Here is a 20,043-nt window from a genome sequence, read left to right as displayed (position 1 = left end):
AAAACCCGAGAAAAGTAATGCTCAACATAAGGAAAGAACGCTTCGCATTCATATTACACAAGCACTTATCAGATATAAAATAGAGTAAATGATGAATAGCTAAATAGCGAAGTGCAAAGTGTCTCCAAAATGCCTATTCCCCGGCAATGGCGCCAAAAACTTGATAACGCCCTTGCGTGTGAGCCGCAAGTGCATGGGTTAGTCGAAGTAATAAATCCCAGGTGAGTGGGTTATCGTATCCACAGGGAATAGTGGATAGAAACACAACGATTGCTACTTAACTAAGTGAAGATGAAACATTAATAGTGTGAATAAAATTAATATGAACAAGACTAAAGAAAATAAAAAAGAGAGGCACAATAAAATGAGAGGAAAGGCAATCAATAGAAAGTGGGCCACTCGGACATTGCTCCCCCTAGGGTTATTGATTCAAGTGTAAAACCAACTATTATGTCTCCTAACTGATTCTTAATAAGTCGTGGAAATCCTAAAATACACGGTCCCACACCTAAGGTTAACCGTGACTAACTCTACACTATGCCTCAGCTGAGAAATCGCTTAGTCTCAACACCTCACACTGTGTACAGTTTCAAGAAGCTCTAGGGATTCCAAGTGATAAACCCTATTCCTATATGTAGATCTAACCCTTTAGTCCAGGTGAAAGACCCCTAGTCACAATTAAGCCACAGATACTAAAGATTACTACAACTCTTCACTCTATTGCTCGCGCAACTAAGCCCTAGCGGAGTTCCTCTCTCAGCACTTCACTCTATTGTGACCGCAAAGAACTCTAGAAACATGGAGGTAGGATAAATCACACCGGAGAAGAAAGGGGACACTCAGCTACCTCTCAACTCACCCTCTCAACCCTCTCCAATCTAGCAATGTCTAACCGTCATGGTGTGTCACTCATCCACAAAGGCTTCAAAGATAGACTCTCAACACTAGTGTCACTCTAAGGGAGATATCATTCAACAAGCATTCAAGATTGGAACTCAATTAAAGACATTAATTAAGGAAAACAAAATAAAAGGTTAATGAAACAATAACATCCTAGGGTTTACAAGTCCAAGTACACACTAGTGGTTTAGCTCTCCATGGAGCAAGATAAAATCAATAATAAAATCGAAAGTCAAAACATGTAATCCATAAGAAAACCTCCTCGGTATTCTTGTTGATGGTCTTGTGAGGTAGCCCCATCCTCTCCAAAGGTCGTCTTGTCAAGCCTAAGGCACACGTCGCCTGATCGGTGCTGATGAAAGCTCCCCCAATAACAATCTTCCAAATAAACGTGGTGTTAAAGCCGTAGAACCACTCCAACCCTTGCCAAAGCCCCTCTAAACCCTAGCCACATACCTCCCAAAAGTTAGAGAAAAGATGAAAAATGGATACCCAAATCGGTACAAGTCACAGATATATAAAGGCTAGAATCGGGCATCCACACGGTCGTGTGGAATTTTCACATGCCCGTGTAGATTTCTGAAAATCTGATTTTTTTTTTCAGGCTATGAACAGTAACTAATACAGTAATTACTGCAGTGATTTGCTACATTATTTGCTACAGTACCCCCGCCAAAAAATACTCTCGAATCCACACTTTTCATTGAGGTAACATAAAAGGGCACACGTCTATGCCATAGATCGCATTGCTTCTTCAATAAAATACAATATTGGTAAAGATCTTCCTAACATTGCACAAGTCGGAATACGGAAATGTGACTGCCTTTGAACCTCTCCAAAACATGTAATTTCTTGAGCATGGAGGTTGGCACACATTCACATATCTTCGATCACAACTTGTATCTTCACATTTGTTCACTCCAAGACTTCATCAACAAAGTACAAATGCAATCTACTTTGGTTTCTTTCTTTCATTTTTGGTTCACAACCCTATATGCGCAAAAGAACACAAAAACACATGTATTCGCGATAAAATCTGATAAAAGTAATACTAATCATAAGAAATGAATACTTCATATTCCTAGTACACAAACACTTATCATTGCTTTAGCAAGTTGCCCCACTTGATGCTCAAGTGACTGAACAGAGAATTGAATATTTCTCAGGATGTAGCTTATCTCATTGAACTGTACTGTATGTTAAGCAAGTTGAGCATTCACTTTGCCAAACTGTGTGTCCATTGATAAGTGCTTGAGTAGGCATATTTTTATATATGTTTTACATGCATTGCGCATCATTTTTTACCATGGTTTATGTCTCATATTGTGTACTTGGTGTTCTTTTATGCATATAGGTTGTGAATGCCTTGAAGAGTAAAAAGGAAGCAAAGATAGGCTATAAAGACACAATGTTGGGAGTTCTTGTTCAATTCAAGGACCAAGACACAAGAGGAGTTCATAAACGTGGAGATGTGTGCCAACTTCCAAGAAGATTCAAAGATGCGTCGATGAAGAAAAGTCTGTTCACGCGCCCGAGTGGAAATTCCTACAGCCCATGTGGGCGTGTGAGGGCACGTGACAGGCGCAGTTTTGGGCTTTCAATATGCCGTTTGCCCTATTCTTTAGGGACTTTTTGTGAGGCTTTTGGCGAGCACTTTGAAGGCAAGGTGGCTAGTGCTTTGGAGGAGGTCTTTAGCGATATTGGGGGGTATCCATCACCAACTTTGATCGATCTTCTCTCCGTCATAGTATAGAGGGAGCCTTCGGCGACCTAGCTTCGGAAAAGGATTCTTCAAGACGTTGGGCGACCCATCAAGGCCATCATCACAAATTTAAGCGGATTTTCTTCATGGTTTTCATTGTTTTTCATTGTATTCACCATTTTTTTGTAACTTCCTCCATGGAGGGCTAAACCACAGTAGGTATTTGGGCATGTGAACCCTAGGATCTATGTTTTTGTATTGATTTGCTTTATGTTTCTATTAAATCTGAGTTGATTTGAGTTTTAATCTTCTATTCCCATTGCTTGCTTGTTTTATTAATCCTTGTGTTTGATTGCATTTGCATGATTTGTTACTTTGATGAGAGAGGTCTCCATTAGAGTTAGAACTTCAAGGTTAAAGATGGTTGAGAGGGTGAGTCATGAGATAGTGGAGTGTCCTCTTTCCCTTCTGATTGACTGTTTCCTATCTCAGTATTCCCTAGACTCTATGCAACCATATTTGGTGTGAGGCGTGAGATTGAGAGATTTCTCCACCGGGACCTTGTAGGGGGTTAGGGATCCTTCACCGAGATTTAGGGTTGGATCTATCTTTAGGAATCGGTTTCACTCTTAGGTGTCCCTAGAGCGTATTGCTATCATATGGGGTTTGAGGTGTTGAGATTGAGCGATTTCTCCGCTGGGATCTTGTAGGGGACAAGTGCCGGTGGCTTAGAGGCAAGGGCCGGTTATTCTTGGATTGCCTAGACTCATTAGACTCGGTTTAGAAGCATTTAGTGAATCTTGAGCTTCATGTTAGATCCTAGGGGGAGCATTGTCCGGGTACCTCATCTTTATTAATTGAGATCTTCTTTACCTGTTTTTCTTGCCCGTTTGCTTGGTTATTAATTCTCTTGTAATTAGTTCATTTCATCACATCCATTGATTTTGACAAGATAACTAAGAATTGGTTAATACTAATACTTCTGTTCCCTGTGGATTCGACTTCGCACTCATTGGGGTATTTATTACTTCGACACCCATGCACTTACGGTTTACACGCATATTCAGACGTGTCATCCATGCTACTGGTTATGCTATTAAATCTTGATTTAGTGTTGATCATGAATTTGGCAAGCACATCTTCAGAAGTAAATCTCTTTTCTTATATTGGTTGTTAAATTTGAGAAAACTGAGGAGGTACAGCTTTTTGTTGTTGCCTTCGATTCCATGAGAAATTTGGGTGGTATTTCCACCACGGATTGTAAGTTGAGTTATATGGGTTTTGTTGTGGTCTTTGTCCCCCAATATAATCAACAATCTCGATTAGTACAACAGAGGAGCTAGCAATGGGACATTGGGTAACTCCATGCCAACCACTACAAGTGCTGCAACTCATCACTAATTCTGACTTTGAATTACTGCCCATTAGCATGTCTAGCTTCCGAGACAACATGTCAACTTTTGCGGCAAGAGCATCATTGGCACTAACTTGATAAATCCCAGCTCCTTTCTGTGGTGCTCCTCTTGAGGCCCAATGAGATTCATTGCTTGCCATAGACTCAAGTAGTTGTTCAGCTTCATTAAGATACTTTTTTCTAAGGGATCCACCCATTACGGCATCAATTAGTTGGCGAATTGCATAGTCAATACATTGTAAATAATTTGCATCCGCATCCATGAAGCAAAACCGTGATTGGGGCATCTTCTTAGGAGGTCTTTGAATCTTTCATAAGCTTCAAATAATGTCTTGGACTCCCCTTGTTTAAATGCCAAAATCTCCTGCCTTAGCTCAACCGCCTTGCTTGGCGGAAAATATCTTCCAAGGAATTTTTCAACAATATCTTTCCATGTTTTGATCCAGCCCGGTGGTAAGGATGCAAGCCACCGGTATGCCCCATCCCTTAGACTGAATGGGAATAGCCGCAATCGGATTGCATCATATGTTACTCCATTTATCTTAAAGGTAGAGTAAATTTGGAGAAAACACTTAAGATGATCATGAGCATCCTCATTTGCAAGACCATTAAATTGAACTGAATTCTCAATCATGCCAATTGTGCTTGTTTTTATTTCAAAATTATTTGTGGCAATAGTTGGTGCTTGAACACTGAATTCTTCTCCCGTGAACTGTGGCCTTTCATATTCAGATAAGGTGTGTATTTCCTCGGCCATGATTATAGATTCTCTTTCCTTAATTTTAATGTTTCATTCACTTGAGCCTTCATCCACTTCTCTTAGTCTTCGATGCAAGGTCCTTTCGATTTCACTGTCCAATGCAATTAAGTTTGATGGATTTGCTCGTGTCATGCACATCACCTTTCAAAATCAAGAAAGATATAGAGAGTTAAGATCAAAAGAAATAAGAAAAAATAAAAGAGAAATAAAATAAAATAAAAATAGTTAGAGCAATAAGTTAGAAGTTTCCTAGAGTTCCTTAAGATCGCTAGCAACGGCGCCAAAAACTTGATTGCTTCCACGCAAGTGTACAGGATCACCAAGTAATACCTTGTGCAAGAACGCAAGGATCGTATTCCATGGGCTAAGGAGCTCCCATTACTCCATCACCTATTATCTAACCTCACAATCAAAGCATGGTGAATTACTCTAATTGATACAAGAAAGTAAACAAAATACAAGCATAAGACTTATAGAATATGATAAGTGATTTCAAGAGCAACAATGATATGCAAAGGTCTATGGATGTGAATCCCCTTAAAGGGTCATCATGATATATGGATGCACAATAAAGCATAGCAAGGGTGATTTAGGTCGAGGAATATCAAAGTTAGACAAATCCCAAATTCTCGATGATTGAGCCCTAATCCCATACAAATGTTGATAAGAATCTCTCTCTAACCAACATCCCTACGATTGCATTTAGAAAAAGAAGATGCAGAATAAGGACAAACTTAGACTAAGTTTATCTTTATCGTCGGAGGGCTCCCGACATCTAATTTCTCAGTATGTTGGTACAAGCAAACCCCTTTTAGCTCATTAATGATCTAATACATTGGAGTAGGTCACATCTACGTGTATAACTCAATAAAGAACTACGGATCTCTCCATTTAATAGTTCTAGGCATGAAGAATAATGAGCTAAACCATAAATCAACCCAAGCATCTCAATTAAATAAAAAGCATCCAAAGTACATGATGAACCCTCCAAGGTTCACCTACATCTGGTAGCCTTGGGGGTCTAGTGTGTCATCATACAAATAAGATCAACAAAATCAATAAAAGCAAAGAATGAGTTCATAAGTGACACTTCCTAGTTGTAATGATGAACAAGAAGAAGGAGGTTGGCTGAATAATTCTTCCTCTAGCCGAATGAAAGCCAAATGACCCTTGATCCTTCCTCCCTTGGTGGTGAACCTCTCCCCTTCATGGTCAAGCTCTTAATCTCTTCTCTAGCCTCAAGAATGTCTTCCTCAACAATGTCTTCATTCTCCTCTATCCTTTACCAAGTGATGGCTACCAAGAAGTCCATTTTGATGCCCTAAGAATGTGCTTTTATGCCTTCCTCGTATACGGGCCATATGGGGGGTCGTATAGAGGTCAAATTGGACACAAAAACCTCAAAGTTTGAGCCATCCCAGGGTCTATCTTGGGTCAATCCCAAGTCAATGAGGCCCTCATTGAGGCCGTATGATCTTGGCCAAATCCCTTGCTTCCATTACTACAGTGTCAATCCCAAGGTCAATACCGAGTTGTATTGAGGCCGTATGACCTAGATCAATTTCTGGCCCGAAAAGCATCCATGTGCTACAGTGTTGCTACATTGTATATGTTGAAGTACTCCAGATACAGTAATCTGCTATAGTAAATGCGCTACAGTACCGTAACCTGGTTTTCTTCTATTTTTCACCCAAATAATATCCTCATGTTCTCCATGGCTCCTCTATCCCTTGCGAAGAAAATGATACTTGATTAAGCATAAAATGGACATCAATTCTTATAAAAATACATGTTGGGTGTATAAAATACAAGTACTAAAATATTTATATTTAGACACTTATCATTGGTCACATAAATGAGTATCTCAAGATATTATAGGGATAACGTTCTTGGCTCATTTGATTTTGATTCATTTGAGACATGTGAATCTTGTCTCCATGGAAAAATGACTAAAAGACCCTTTAACAAATAAGGTGAAAGGGCAAGAGATTTATTGGGACTAATACATTTTGATGTATGTGGACCATTGAGCACATATGCAAGAGGTGGCTTTGCGTACTTTGTTACTTTCACGGATTACTTTAGTAGATATGGCTATGTTAATCTTATGAAGCACAAATCCGAGACTTTTGAAAGATTCAAAGAGTTTAAGAATAAAGTGCAAAGCCAACTTGGCAAAAGTATTAAAGCCATTGATTGGATCGAGGTGGTGAATACTTAAGTTGAGAGTTTGACCATTATTTAAAAGAGTGCAGAATAGTTTCACAACTCACTCCTCTTGGAACACTTCAGTGAAATGGTGTGTTGGAAAAAAGAATCAGACTTTATTAGATATGGTTCGATCAATGATGATTTAACCTGGTTTTCCAATGTCCTTTTGGGAATATGCCCTTGAGAATACTGCATTCTTGATAAAGAGAACTCCAACAAAGGTAATTGAAAAGACACCATATGAGATGAGGACTAGGCGAAAGCCTAATATGACTTTTCTAAAGATTTGGGGTTGTCAGTCACATTTTAAAAGGTTAACATCGCACAAGCTCGCATCCAAGACTGACAAGTGCCTATTTGTGGGGTATCGCAAGGAAACTAAGGGATACTATTTCTACAACCCTAATGAGATTAAAGTGTTTGTCGCTCGGAATGCTATTTTCTTGGAGAAGGATTTTTTTCTCAACAAGAAAAGTGGGAAGTGGATTACAATTTAAGGAGGTTCAAGTACCACAAATTCCTGTAGAGGATAGTTTAGAAATGGAAACAAATTCAAAAAGAGTTGTGGAACCTGAACCCATTACATAAGAACCAAGAAAGTTTGGTAGGATTCGTCACTAGGCTGAGAGATATAGTTTTCTCAATGCTGATGATCAAAGCTTAGAGCTAGAGGATCAAGATGAGCCCACCACCTATCGAGAGGAAATTGAGAGTTCTGATTTGGATAAATGGCTTGGTGCTTTGAAATCTGGAATGTAATCGATGTATGATAACCAAGTATGGACTTTGGTTTATACACTGGAAGGTGCTAAGATCATTGAGTGCAAATCGATTTTAAAATGTAAGGCTGATAACACCTTCAAAGGTAGACTAGTGGTGAAAGGATTCAGAAAGATTTATGGTATTGACTATGATGAAACCTTTTCACCGGTAGTCATACTCAAATCCATTAGGATTCTTCTCGCCATAGCAGCATATTATAACTATTAGATATGGAAAATGGATGTCAAAACATCTTTCCTTATTGGAAACTTCCTTGAGAATGTATACCTGACACATCCTGAGGGTTTTGTCCATCAGAAGAACCTAACATGGTATGCAAACTGCTGAGGTCTGTTTATACACTCAAGTAAGCATCCCAAAGTTAGTTCCTCCATTTTGAGGAGGTAGTTAAAGGGTTTGGCTTTCTTAAAAATGAGGATGAGCCTTGCGTGTACAAAAAGGATAGTGGGAGCATAGTCATTTTCCTTATGTTATATGTTGATGACATCTTGCTTGTTGGAAATGACATCTTGACATTATTAAATTTTAAGCAATGGTTGGGGAAGTGTTTCTCAATAAAGGACTTAGGTGAAGCGGAGATTATAAAGATCTATAGGGATAGATCACAACGACTTTTGGGACTAAGTCAAGAAAAATACATAGATACGATATTAAAATGGTTCAGTATGTCAAACTCCAAGAAAGGGTTTTTACCCATTTCTCAGGGAGTTGTTCTAATTAAAGGGGATTATCCTCACATTGAAGAACAAAGGGAACACATGAATAAGATCCCATACACATCTGTTATTGGATCTATCATGTATACCATGCTATGTACTAGGTCAGATGCCACATATATACTAAGCATGACTTGTAGATTACTTTTTAGTATAAGGTGGTGAGATTCTTAAGTACTTACAAAGGACTAAAGATTACTTTTTAGTATAAGGTGGTGAGAATGAGCTCCTTGAAATGGGTTACACTAATGTTGCATTTAAAACCAATGCTGATGTCAATAAATCACAATCTGGTTATGTGTTTTGCTTGAATGGAGGTGCAATAAGTTGGAAGAACTCAAAATAGGTCACCGTTACTGATTCTATCACAAAGTCTGAGTATATAGCTGCATTCGATGTTGCTAAGGAAGTTGTTTGGCTTAAGAGGTTCCTTATTGGGTTAGTGATAAGTGCTTGTGTACTAGTAATATGAAGTATTCTTTTCTTACATTGAGCATTACGTTTCTCAGATTTTATCACTCATATATGTGCATTTGTGTTCTTTTATGCATATAGGATTATAGAGACAATAGTGGAAGAAACGAGCAAAAAGTAGATCGTGGATGCACCTTGTTGATGAAATCTTGGAGTGAACAAACACAAAGACACAATTTGTGCACAATGACACATGAATGTGTGCCAACCCCCATTATGCTCAAACAAATACATGGTTTGGAGGGGCACAAAGTCAGTCACATTCATGTGTTCAGACTTGTGCAAGGCTAGCAAGATTTTTGTCAATGGGATTGTTATTGAAGACGCAACATGATCTACTGCATTGATGTGTGCCCATTCATGTGGCCTCGATGAAAAGTGTGGATCCGGAAGCATTTTGGTGAAGTACTGTAGCAATTTATTATAGCAAATCACTGTAGTAGCTTCTGTTCATAGATCGCTGAAAACGCTTTTCCTGGAGATTCACACAGGCATGTGAAAATTCCACACACCCATGTGGATGCTCAATTCCAACCCTATTTAAGTCACGATTTCAGCCATTTTGATGGATCTTTTGCGCATCTTTTCGCTATCTTTGGAGGTGCTCGCGGCTAGGGTTTAAAGTAGCTTTGGCAAGGTTTTAGGAGTGGTTTTACGGCCTTCAACATTGCGTTGCTTCAGAAGGTAGTTGTTGATGGGGCTTTCATTGGCATCAATTTGGAGAGGTGTGCCCTATGCTTGATGAGGGAACCTTTGGAGAAGATAAGGCTACTCTATGATAAGTGCTTGTGTGATAAGAATGCAAAGTGTTCTTTCCTTATTATGAGCATTACTTTTATCAGGTTTTAGCGCTAATATATGTGCATTTATATTACTTTCATGCATATAGGGTTATGAAGCCGAATATTAGAGAAAGAAGCCAATGTAGGTCGTGAATGCACCATTTGGAGAAAATCTTGAAAAGGATTAAACGCGAAGACATAAGTCGGGTTCAAGATGCGAGAATATGTGCCAACCTCCTCATATTCAAGTCAGCATAATGATTTGGAGGGACACAAAGACAGTCATATTCAAGTATTCCTGCTCGTGCATGTATAGCAAGATCTCCACCAATGTAGCCATTTATCAAAGAAGCAAGCGATCTACGACGTAAATGTGTGCCCATTTACATTACCTCAATGAGAACATAGATTCGGGAGTATTTTGGGCCAATACTATCATAGGGCACTGCAGCAAAACAATACAACAATCACTGTAGCAGTTACTGTTCACAGCCGGCCGAGAAAAGTGATTTCCAGAGAATCCACATAGGCGTATGGAAATTCCACACGCCCGTGCATTAATTCAATAGGCCCGTGTGGTGAATCCACAGGGGCGTGTGGATTCCCGATTCCAACCCTATTTAAGGCCGATTCCAGCCCCTATTTCAGCATTTTTTTCTCCATTTTTTCCCCAACTTGAGAGAAGGCGGCGGCTAGGGTTTTGAGATGTATTAGCTAGCGATTGGTAGAGGTTCTACGGCTCTAACATCATGCTCCATTTGGAAGAAGGTTAGTGGCAGAACTTTCATCAGCACCGATCCGGTGAGGTGTATCCTAGGCCTGACAAAGGGACCCTTGGATGAGTAGAGGCTTCTCCATAAGACCATCGTCATGACTATCGAGGGGGTTTTCTATGGATTACTTGTTTTTACATTCTATTTCATTGATTGTAACTAGCTCCATGGAGAGCTAAACCCCCTAGTGGCCACTTGGATTTGTGAACCCTAGGATGTATTTGTTTCATTAAACCTTGTTATTATACTTTCATTAGTTGATGTTTTATTTGAGTTCCAATCTTGAATGCTTGATTGATTGAATGCTTCTTTAGAGTGACACTAGGGTTGAGAGTTCACCTTGGTAACCCTTGGGAGTAAGTGACACACCATGAGAGTTAGACAAAGCTAGATTGGAGAGGGTTGAGAGGGTGAGTCGAGAGGGAGTGGAGCATCCCCTTTCCCCTTCAGTGTGATTTACCCTACCTCTATTTACTCGAGTTCTTTGCAGTCATAGTAGAGTGAATGGGATAAGGGATGACCTTCCGCTGGGGCTTAGTTACAGAGGCAACGGAGTGAAGCATTGAAGTGATTTTAGCATGTAGGGCTTAATTTTGACTAGGGACCTTCCACCTGGACCAAAGGGTTAGATCTACATTTAGGAAGAGAATTTATCTCTTGCAATCCCTAGAACTCATTGCGATTTTATACGAGTATGAGGTCGAGAGATTGTTCAATTTCTCCTTCAGGACATGTATAGAGTTAGGCATGATTGACCTTAGATTTGGTACCATGTATTAAAGGATCTTCACAACTCATTAATGCATTAGTTAGAAAGCATAATAGAGGGTTTTGCACTGGAAATGATTGTCCTGGGCGAAACAATATCCGGGTACCCTATTTATATCGATTGCCTTACCTCTCCTTTACTTGTGCTTTTTTTCTTGTCTCTTTTACTTTTGTTACATTACATCTTATCACACAACTATTATTCACTTTTCACTTAGTTAAGAAACAATTTAAGTTTTTTTATTCCCTACTCCCTGAAGATACAATACCTACTCATCTTGGATTTATTACTTCGACAAACCCGTGCACTTGCATACGCAAGGGGCGTTGTCACTCCATAAGCACATCGATACGGATTATAAGGGGGTTTTGTTTATGGATTGCATGTTTTTACATTTGATTTCATTATTGATTGTATCTTGTTCATTGGAGAGCTAAACCCCTAGTGCGTGCCTGGACTTGTAACCCTAGGATGATATTTTTTTATTGGCCTTTTATTATGTTCCTTTAAATGATGTTTTTAATTGAGTTCCAATTTTGAATGCTTGTTGAATTAATTTTCCCTTAGAGTGACACTAGGGTTGAGAATCTACATTGGTAATCTTTGTGAGCGAGTGACACACCGTGAGGATTAGACAAAGCAAGATTGGAGAGGATTGAGAGGGTGAGTCGAGAGGTAGAGGAAAGTCCCTTTTTCCTTCCGGTGTGATTTATCCTACCTCTGTGTTCCAAGAGTTCTTTGTAGTCACACTAGAGTGAAGTACTAAGAGAGAAACTCCGTTGTGGCTTAGTTGTGTAAGCAACATAGTAAAGCGTTGAAGTAATGACACGTCCGTATATGTGTGTAAACCGCAAGTGCACAGGTGTCGAAGTAATAATCCCAGATGAGTGAGTATCGTATCCACAAAGAGTAGGGAATAAAGACACTTAAGTTATTTCTTAACTAATGTGGAAGATGAATAGTGATAATTGTGACAAAATATGAAATAACGAAGATAAAAGCAGCAAGATAGAGAGCACAGGTAAAGGAGAAGGTAAGGCAATCAATAAATATGGGGCACCCGGATATTGATCCCCCTAGGACAATTGTTTCTAGTGCAAGAACCCTCTATTATACTTCCTAATTGATGCAACAATGAGTCATGGAAATCCTTAATTACATGATCCCAAATCTAAGGTCAACCATGCCTAACTGTTATAACCAGGGTTTACTATAGATTCTTTTAGCCCATTTCTATAGATTTTTCAGCTCAAAACCCAGTAGTGCACTGATCCTCGAGAGGGCATCGGGTTCTCAGAGCAACCTGCTCTCGTAGAAGCTCTGGTTTGGTAGAGGTCTGCTATCGTAGCAGCTCGCTATCGTAGCAGCCCGAAAAATTTTCCCTTAAAACATTTCTTCTTCTTCTTTTCTTCTTCTCTTCTTCTTTCCTTGTCTTGGCCGAACCTTCCCATTTTCTTATTTTTTTTTCCGGCGAAGTTTTCCGGCGAACCAAGCATCCTATCTCTTCCTCCTTCACCATTGAGCTTGGTAAGCATAGATTTATGGTTTTATACCGTATTTATTCTTGTATTTTCCTTGTTTTAGTTTTCTTTTTAAAACCTAGAAATTCTCCTTGGATTTGCATGTTTATAGGTTTAAATTGAAGCCTTTGACTTGATTGATCTTGTGTGAGAGTGCTTGTGATGAAATTTCTTGAATTGGTGTTGTAAATTTGGAGAAAATCTTAGTTTTAAGGTCGGGTTTACTGTAGCAATTCCGAGGTTACTGTAGCACCGGCAATCTTTAGTTGTTTCTTTGATTTCTTTGGATTAGATTGAAGCTAAAACCCCTAGAAACTCATTGGGAACCTTTAAACCTAGTTTTGAGCCAACCCTAGGATCGAATTAGGGTTGTTTGTTAGAAAACTTAGGGTTTTTCTTGTTTGTTTTGTTTTTGTTAAATTTTGTTGTATTTTGTTATGCTTTGGCAAGGAGAAGAAGGCTTGGATCGAGGCAAAGGCTTAGCCGAGGAGTAGCTTGCGAGGAAGACAAATTGCCGATCCTGTGAGTGGAATTATTTAGCATAGCTTTATTAGAAGAATGCCAATAGCTATATATATATATATATATATGCATTTCATGTTTTAAGTAAGTTTTATTGATTTATACTTGTTTGGTATTTTGGTGAATGATAATTGTTGTTGAGGCAAATCTTGGATGTCTCTTTTGGCTTTTGTTTTGTTATCGTGGAAATTGTGATTGATATATGTATCCATGAGTTTGTGAAATCTTTATTTTGTTTGAAACTTGAGTTTTGTTATGGAAATCTTTGATTTGGTGAAATCCTAGGCTTGAAACAAATTTTGGATTGTTGAAAGGAAAAGGATTTCCATGTTGTTGCTTGTGTTGGGACTTGCAAATTATTTTGTGTTAAAAGTTTGGGCTTTGCTTATGTGTTATCTTGTCCTCGTGCAAATGGCCGAGGTATTCTTGATTTATGATCATGGATGGATATTGTACTCCGAGTGGAGTTGTATTTTATTGTGGTGATTGTTTTGGTGATATCCTACTGCAGTAGGCGGTCTCCACGGCCAGCCTGTTGAGGTGGCGTGTTGACCGGCTGATTACTACGAGGGCCAGTTCAGGTGGGAGTGTAGAGCCCTGACTGGATATTCATCGGGTAGCCGGAGTCACCAACCGGTGAACTGATGGGTCAACGTCAAGGGCATGAGTACCTTGGCGGCTCGAACTCAGCCATGGCCACAGCGAAGGTTTAGAGAGTTTTCTAGACCATGTTATGTTGGGTGAGTGTTGGGTATTGTGTTTATTTATTTCAAACCCATGATATTTTGTTGTTTTACTTGTATTTAAAACCATGTTTTATGATTTTTGTGTTGTAAACCCTAGTTGGGGTAAAAAGGGTTTTCTTGGTATTGTTATGCTGTTTTACTCATTTTAAAGACTTCTATTATGCATGTTAAAGTTTCTAAACTAGTATTATTTTTGGTAAAGCATGTATTTTGATGATTTGTTATTATTCTTACTATTGGTGTATTTTTCTGCTAAAGTTGTGCTAATCTCCCCTCACTGAGTAACTTGAGTTACTCATCCCTCTTTCTTCCTCCCAGTCTGTTGCAGGTAGTAGGTGTGACTGTGTGGCAGCGTACTGGGCATTTACTACTATTCTATCATCTGTTGTATTTCCTTCAGTTCATGTATGTTGTTGTTGTCATGGAACATGTTATAAGACCTATGGATCCACTAGTGTGTAGAAAACTTGTTACATGGTTTAGTATTTAAATACTCTTAAACTTCTGTGTATTACCATTTCCTACTGTTGTTAGGGTTGTTTCCCTGTGTATCTTGTGAACCTATGTATTTTCTGTATCCTATTGTTGTTGTTATTGTTGTTGTTGTTGTTGTTAATGTCGTTGTGTAACATTGTTTCTTTCTGTTCTATATCTGCGATATGTATATTGTTGAATTCCAGGTGTGTTGATTAGCCTTGCGGCATCCTGAGGGTTGAGTGGCGGGGTATCCCTCCTCGGGATTGCTGTGGCGATTGTCGCGTCCTGTGGGCCCGCGGGTCGGGGCGTGACACTAACTCTATACATATCCCGGAGGAGAGATTGAATAACCTCTCAACCTCGCACTCGCATAGAATTGAAATGAGCTCTAGGGATTCCAAGTGATAAACCCTATTCCTATGTATAAACCTAACCTTTTGGTCCAGGTGGAAGATCCCTTGCCACAATTAAGCTCTCGGTGCTAAAATCACTTCAACGCTTCACTCCGTTGCACTCGCAACTAAGCCATAGCGGAAGGTCATCCCTTAGCCAATTCACTCTACTATGGCTGTAAAGAACTCTAGGAATGTGGAGGTAGGATAGATCATAACGGAGGGGAAAGGGGACGCTCCGCTACCTCTTGACTCACCCTCTCAACCCTCTCCAATCTAGCTTCGTCTAACTCTCATGGTGTGTCACTCACTCACAAGAGTTACCAACAAGAACTCTCAACCCTAGTGTCACTCTAGGGGAGTATTCATACAATCAAGTCTCCAATATTAGAACTCACAATAAATATCAATTAATTGAAAGCATAATAAAGAGATTCAATGAAACAAATACATCCTAGGGTTCACAAATACCGAAGTACCCACTAGGGGTTTAGCTCTCCATGGAGCTAGATATAATCAATGAAATCGAATATAAAAACAAAGCATCCATAGAAAACCCCTTCATTAGTCATGGCGATGGTCTTGTGGAGAGTCCTCTACTCGTCGTAAGGGTCCCTTTGTCAGGCCTAGGATACACTTCACCAGATCGGTGCCGACGAAAGCTATCCCACTAACCTTCTTCCAAACACCATGCAATGTCGGAGTTGTAGAATCTCTCAAAAGACCTAGCCAATACCTCTCAAAACCCTAGCCACAGCCCTCTCTCAAGTTGGGGAAAAGATGGAGAAAAGAATGCTTAAATCGGGGCTGAAATCGGCTTTTAAAGGGATGCTACAGTTTCTTTGCTACAGTGTTTTCAACACTACCCTGCTACAAGCACTTATCAAACTCCCCCACACTTAAGCTTTTGCTTGTCCTCAAGCAAAAATTAAAAAATTATGTGCATGGATGAAGGAAATATTGCAAGTGCTTGGCCTTATGTTCACCAAAGAATACAAAGAGGGCATTCTACAAGTAAGGGAAATTTCAATACTAAATATGAAAAATCAATGCTCTAGCTAAAAACTTGAATCAAAAATGACATGAAACCAGAAATTGTGTAAGTGTGTGAACTCACTCAAGTTAACCCAAAGTATACTCCTCAAAGTTCTACGTACAAGGGACTTATTTATCTACAAAAGGTAACAAAAATTCAAAATGGATAGTAGCTTCACACATCCTCTAAGGTAGCCCTTTCCAAAGCAGCCGCTAAGGTGGCTTTCACACTTTCGAGGTGGTAGCTCTTTCTATCGGGGTGGTAGCTTTCACACATCCCATGAGATAGCTCTTTCTCTCATTAGGACATAACTAGTATCTGACTTATGAGAGTAGCTTCATACATAATAGGTGGTAGCTCTTTCCACCTGATAAGTGCTTGTGCGATATGAATGCGAAACATTCTTTCCTAATGTTAATTATTACCTTTCTCGGGTTTTTACACTAACATGTGTGTTTTTATGTTACTTTTATGAAGGTAGGGTTGTGAGGTAGATTATGAAGGAAATAAGCCAATGTGGATCATAATGCACCGATTTTGGAGGAGATCTTGCTAAGGTTCAAACGCGAAGACATAGGTCGGGTGTGAGATGCTAGAGTGTGGGCCAACCTCCTCGTATTTGAGTTGGCACAACCATTTGGAGGGGCACAAGGGCAGTCCTACTCAAGCTTTCTGATTTATGCATATAGAACAAGATCTCTACCAACTTTTCCGTCATTGAAGAAGCAAAGCGATCCACGACGTGAACGTGTGCCCGTTTGTGTTACCTCGATGAAAGTATGGATTCGGGAAGTATTTCATGCCGGATACTATAAAAGAGCATTGTAGCAACACTATAGCAAAGTACTATAGAAGCACTGTTCACAACTGACCGAGAAAACTGCAGAACAGAGAATCCACACGGGCGTGTGGAATTTCCACATGCCCGTGTGAAAAATCCACAGGGGTGTCCATATGGGCGTGTGGATCCCCGATTCCAGCCTTATTTAAAGCCGATTCAGCCCCGATTTCAGTATTTTTTTCTCGATCTTTTCCCCAACTTGAAAGAGGGCTTCGGCTAGGGTTTTGGAGAGGTTCTATGGCTCTGACATCGCGCGTCATTTGGAAGAAGGTTATTGGGAGAGCTTTCGTCGGCACCGATCTGGCGAGGTATATCCTAGGCCGGACAAAGGACCCTTTGCGACGAGCAGAGGACTCTACACAATATCATCGACACGACTATCGAGGGGGTTTTCTATGGACTCATTGCTTTTACATTCTATTTCTTTGATTGTAATTAGCTCCATGGGGAGCTAACCCCCTAGTGGGTACTTGGGTATTTGTGAACCCTAGGATGTATTCGTTTCATTGAATCTCTTTATTATGCTTTCAATTAATTGATGTTTATTGTGAGTTCCGACCTTAAATGCTTGATTGTTTGAATAATACCGTAGAGTGACACTAGTGTTGAGAATTCTTGTTGGTAACCTTGTGAGTGAGTGACACACCACGAGTGTTAGACAAAGTTAGGTTGGAGAGGGTTGAGATGGAGAGTCGAGAGATACAGGAGCGTCCCCTTTCCCCTCCGATGTGTTAGATTCTACCTCCGTTCCTCGAGTTCTTTGCGGCCATAATAGAGTGAATGGTCTAAGGGAGTACCTTCTGCTGGGGCTTAGTTGCGAGTGCAATGGAGTGAAGCGTAGAAGTGATCTTAGTATCTAGGGCTTAATTGTGGTTAGGGATCTTCCACCTGGACCAAAGGGTTAGGTCTATAATTAGGAAGAGATTTATCACTTGGAATCCCTAGAGCTCATTGCAATTCTATGCAAGTGCGAGATTGAGAGGTTATCCAATCTCTCCTCTGGGACATGTATAGAGTTAGGCATGGTTGACCTTAGATTTAGGACTATGTAATTAAGGATTTGCATGACTCACTATTGCATTAATTAGGAAGCATAATAGAGGGTTCTTGCACTTGAAAAAATTGTCCTAGGTGGAGCAATATCCGGGTACCCCATCTTTATCGATTGTCTTACCTTCTCCTTTACTTGTGCTCTCATACTTGTTGTTTTTAGTTTTGAGAATTGAGTCATTGTCACATATATCACCATTCATTTTTCATATAGTTACGAAGCGAATTAAGTATTTTTATTCCCTACTCCCTGTGGATATGATACCCTCTCATCCGGGATTATTACTTCGATAAACCCGTGCACTTGCGGGATATAAGCAAAGGTATCTTGTCAAGTTTTTGGTGCCATTGACGGGAGTAGGCATTTAGAGATACTTTGCACCTTATTTTCTTAGCTATTTCACCATACATTCGATTTCATATGTTTTTATTCTATCATCATTCTGATTTCTTTTTCTTTCTTTTTGAGTGTAGCTCCAGGTTATGACCCGAGGGAACCCCTCAATATTGATTGAAGGAGATCCCGAGCTTGAATGTACACTTAGAAGAAATGGGAAAGAGCCTGTGCAAGAATAGTCTAATCTAGCTGATTTAGAAGTGGAAGAATCTGAAAACATGGCAAAACAGAATGAGCAACAGCGAACATTATCCGATTATGCCAGACCTTCATTGTTTGGGACAAAATCAAGTATTGTGCGTCCCCCGATTACAGCTCAGAACTTCGAGCTGAAGCTAGCATTCATTCACATGTTACAGCAATCCGCATAGTTCAATGGTTTTGCCGATGACGATCCAAACAGTCATATAGAGTGTTTTCTTGAGGTGTGTGATATGCTGAAGACAAACGGGGTGACGGATGATACCATCAAGTTGCGAGCCTTCCCATTTTCCCTAAAGGGGAGAGCGAAGTAGTGGCTACACTCATTACCAAAAGCATCAATTACCACATGGGAGGAGATGGTAGAAGCTTTTCTTGCCCGTTATTTCCCTACCAAAAAATCTGCGAAGCTTAGAAATGAGGTCTCATCCTTTGTTTAGTTGGAATTGGAGTCTCTATTTGAGACATGGGAAAGGTTCAAGGAGCTCCTGAGAAAGTGCCCGTAACACAGATTTCTAGAGTGGATAATTGTTCAGACCTTTTACAACTGTTTGAACCCGAGTACAAGGCAACTCTTGGATGCGGCAGCAGGAGGTACCTTAGGTAGCAAGACCCCCGATGAGGCCCATCAGTTAATTGAAGAAATGGGGTTAAACAACTACCAATGGATTACTAGGGAGGAGAAAAAGATGGCCGGTTGACAAGTTCCCCTTGCGTATATCCCGCAAGTGCACGGGTTTGTCGAAGTAATAATCCCGGGTGAGCGGGTATCGAATCCACAGGGAGTAGTGAATAAAAATACTTAATTCGATTCTTAGCTATGTGAAAGATCAATGATAATGATTCAATTCTCAACAATAAAAGCAACAAGAAAGAGAGCAAAAGTAAAGAAGGGGGGGTAAGGCAATCGATAGAGATGGGGTACCCGGATAATGCTTTGCCTAAGATAATTGTTTCAAGTACAAGAACCCTCTATTATGCCTCCTAATCAATGCAATGGTGAGTCGTGGAAATCCTTAATTACATAGTCCCAAATCTAAGGTCAACTATGCCTAACTATATACATGTCCCGGAGGAGAAATCGAACAATCTCAACACCTCGCACTCGCATAGAGTTGCAATGAGCTCTAGGGATTCCAAGTGATAAATCTCTTCCTAATTATAGACCTAACCCTTTGGTCTAGGTGAAAGGTCCCTAACTACAATTGAGCCCTAGATACTAAGATCACCTCAACGCTTCACTCCGTTGCACGCGCACCTAAGCCCCAGCGGAAGTTCATCCCTTAGACCATTCACTCTATTATGGCCGCAAAGAACTCGAGGAACGGAGGTAGAATCTATCACACCGGAGGGGAAAAGGGACGTTCCTGTACTTCTCGACTCACCCTCTCAACCCTCTCCAACCTAGCTTTGTCTAACGCTTGTGGTGTGTCACTCACTCACAAGGTTACCAACAAGAACTCTCAACCCTAGTGTCACTCTAGGGGAAATGTTCATACAATGAAGTATTCAAGGTTTGAACTCACAATAAACATCAATTTATTGAAAGCATAATAAAGAGGTTCAAAGAAACAAAT

The 20,043-nt window shown here is 40.0% G+C and overlaps 1 non-coding gene across 1 annotated transcript; it reads right to left on the bottom strand.

Annotated features, from left to right (window-relative positions):
- Nucleotides 1-18,873: 18,873 nt before the first annotated feature.
- Nucleotides 18,874-18,980, bottom strand: LOC120259634. The gene has a single exon (XR_005536191.1). It is a non-coding gene; the product is annotated as a small nucleolar RNA R71 (small nucleolar RNA).
- Between the last annotated feature and the right edge of the window lie 1,063 nt (nucleotides 18,981-20,043).

The sequence above is a fragment of the Dioscorea cayenensis genome, chromosome 4 (assembly GCF_009730915.1).
Source record: "Dioscorea cayenensis subsp. rotundata cultivar TDr96_F1 chromosome 4, TDr96_F1_v2_PseudoChromosome.rev07_lg8_w22 25.fasta, whole genome shotgun sequence".
Taxonomy (NCBI): Eukaryota; Viridiplantae; Streptophyta; class Magnoliopsida; order Dioscoreales; family Dioscoreaceae; genus Dioscorea; species Dioscorea cayenensis.
The sequence above is the reverse complement of the archived record's forward strand: the minus strand, read 5'-3'. Positions and strand labels throughout refer to the sequence as shown.